This window comes from Arachis hypogaea, chromosome 7, assembly GCF_003086295.3.
Source record: "Arachis hypogaea cultivar Tifrunner chromosome 7, arahy.Tifrunner.gnm2.J5K5, whole genome shotgun sequence".
Lineage (NCBI taxonomy): Eukaryota > Viridiplantae > Streptophyta > Magnoliopsida > Fabales > Fabaceae > Arachis > Arachis hypogaea.
In genome coordinates this window covers 64,530,876-64,533,573 of record NC_092042.1, presented here as the reverse complement: position 1 = coordinate 64,533,573, position 2,698 = coordinate 64,530,876, and the positions used below count along the sequence as shown (strand labels likewise).

General features: G+C 35.6%; 1 non-coding gene across 1 annotated transcript; it reads left to right on the top strand.

The window, feature by feature from the left end:
* Positions 1 to 213: 213 nt before the first annotated feature.
* Positions 214 to 321, top strand: LOC112704304 (small nucleolar RNA R71). The gene has a single exon (XR_003154936.1). It is a non-coding gene; the product is annotated as a small nucleolar RNA R71 (small nucleolar RNA).
* The last annotated feature ends 2,377 nt before the right edge of the window (positions 322 to 2,698 follow it).

Below are 2,698 nucleotides of genomic sequence, written 5' to 3'. Positions count from 1 at the left end.
CTCAAAAACTCCTTTCTTCTGATTCGTCCCATTGTTCACAGGATTCCTTTCAGAAGTGTACATGAATTGGTTATTTGCAACCATTTCAATGAGTTCTTGAGCTTCTGCAGGCATCTTCTTCAGATGAAGAGATCCTCCAGCAGAGCTGTCCAATGACATCTTGGACAGTTCAGACAGACCATCATAGAAGATACCTATGATGCTCCATTCAGAAAGCATGTCAGACGGACACTTTCTGATCAATTGTTTGTATCTTTCCCAAGCTTCATAGAGGGATTCACCTTCCTTCTGTCTGAAGATTTGGACTTCCACTCTAAGCTTACTCAATTTTTGAGGTGGAAAGAACTTTGCCAAGAAGGCATTGACTAGCTTTTTCCAAGAGTTCAGGCTTTCTTTAGGTTGTGAGTCCAACCATATCCTAGCTCTGTCTCTTACAGCAAAAGGGAATAGCATAAGTCTGTAGACCTCAGGGTCAACCTCATTGGTCTTGACAGTGTCACAGATTTGCAAGAATTCAGCTAAAAACTGATGAGGATCTTCCAATGGAAGTCCATGGAACTTGCAATTCTGTTGCATTAGAGAAACTAATTGAGGCTTAAGCTCAAAGTTGTTTGTTCCAATGGCAGGGATAGAGATGCTTCTCCCATAGAAGTCGGGAGTAGGTGCAGTAAAGTCACCCAGCACCTTCCTTGCATTGTTGGCATTGTTGTTGTTTTCGGCTGCCATCTCTTCTTCTTTGAAGAATTCTGCTAGGTCCTCTACAGAGAGTTGTGCCTTAGCTTCTCTTAGCTTTCGCTTCAAGGTCCTTTCAGGTTCAGGGTCAGCCTCAACAAGAATGCTATTGTCTTTGCTCCTGCTCATATGAAAGAGAAGAGAACAAGAAAATATGGAATCCTCTATGTCACAGTATAGAGATTCCTTGAGGTGTCAGAGGAATAGAAGGAGAAGTTAGAAGAATTAGGATGTGAGAAGAGGGGAAGAAATTTTCGAAAATAAATTTAAAAAGATTTTAAAAACATTTTGAAAATTGATTGATGATTTTCGAAAACTAAGATTGAGAAAGAAGTAAAGTGATTTTTGAAAAATATTTTGAAATTAGAAATCAAAAAGATATGATTGAAAACTTATTTTGAAAAAGATGTGATTAAAAAGATATGATTGAAAATATATAGTTTTAAAAAGATATGATTGAGAAGATATGATTGAAAAACAATTTAAAAAGATTTGATTTTTAAAATCAATGACTTGGCCAACAAGAAAAGATATGATTCAAACATTAAACCTTTCTCAACAGAAAAGGCAACATACTTGAGATGTTGAATCAAATCATTAATTGTTAGCAAGTATTTTTGAAAATGGAAAGAAATTGATTTTGAAAATATATGATTGAAAAGATATGATTTGAAAAAGATTTGATTTTGAAAAATTTTGAAAACTTGAAAAAAATTTGAATTAAAAACAAAATCTTCCCTCTTGTGCCATCCTGGCGTTAAACGCCCAGAATGGTATACATTCTGGCGTTTAACGCCCAAATTGCTACCCTTTTGGGCGTTAAACGCCCAGTCAGGCACCCTAGCTGGCGTTTAAACGCCAGTTTTCCTTCTTCACTGGGCGTTTTGAACGCCCAGCTTTTTCTGTGTAATTCCTCTGCTGTATGTTCTGAATCTTCAATTCTCTGTATTATTGACTTGAAAAGACACAAATTAAATTTTTTTTGGATTTTTAATGATGAGGAAAAATCAAAATGCAACTAAAATCAAATAAACAATGCATGCAAGACACCAAACTTAGAAGTTTGTATACTACTGACACTAACAAGTTGAGAATGCATATGAGAAACAACAAAACACTCAAGACAAGAGAATTTAAAGATCAGAGCAAGTAAATCATCAAGAACAACTTGAAGATCAATGAAGACACATGATAAATGCAAGAAGAACAGAAACATGCAATTGACACCAAACTTAAAATGAGACACTAGACTCAAACAAGAAATATTTTTGGTTTTTATGATTTTGTAATTTTTTTTGGTTTTTTTTGAAAATTATATGGAGAAGAAAATAAAGAGATTCAAAATTTTTAATAAGAATTCCAAGAATCATGCAATGTTAGTCTAAAGCTTTAGTCTAAAGGAATTAGACATGGCTAGCCATGCTTTAGCAGGACATTACATTCAAGGGCTAAATTGATGAAGATCAATCAGCTTTGGTGATGATAAGAACATCACCTTGAAACACTAGAATTCATTCTTAAAAATTCTGAAAAATACCTAATCTAAGCAACAAGATGAACCGTCAGTTGTCCAAACTCAAACAATCCCCGGCAACGGCGCCAAAAACTTGGTGCACGAAATTGTGATCATCAATGGCGCCATCAACATGGTACGCTCAATTGCAATCTCAACTCTTTATCACAACTTCGCACAACTAACCAGCAAGTGAACTGGGTCGTCCAAGTAATAAACCTTACGCGAGTAAGGGTCGATCCCACGGAGATTGTTGGTATGAAGCAAGCTATGGTCATCTTGTAAATCTCAATCAGGAAGATTCAAATGGTTATGGATGATTTATGAATAAAGCATAAAATAAAGATAGAGATACTTATGTAATTCATTGGTGAGAATTTCAGATAAGCGTATGGAGATGCTGTGTCCCTTTCGTCTCTCTGCTTTCCTACTATCTTCATCCAATCCTTCTTA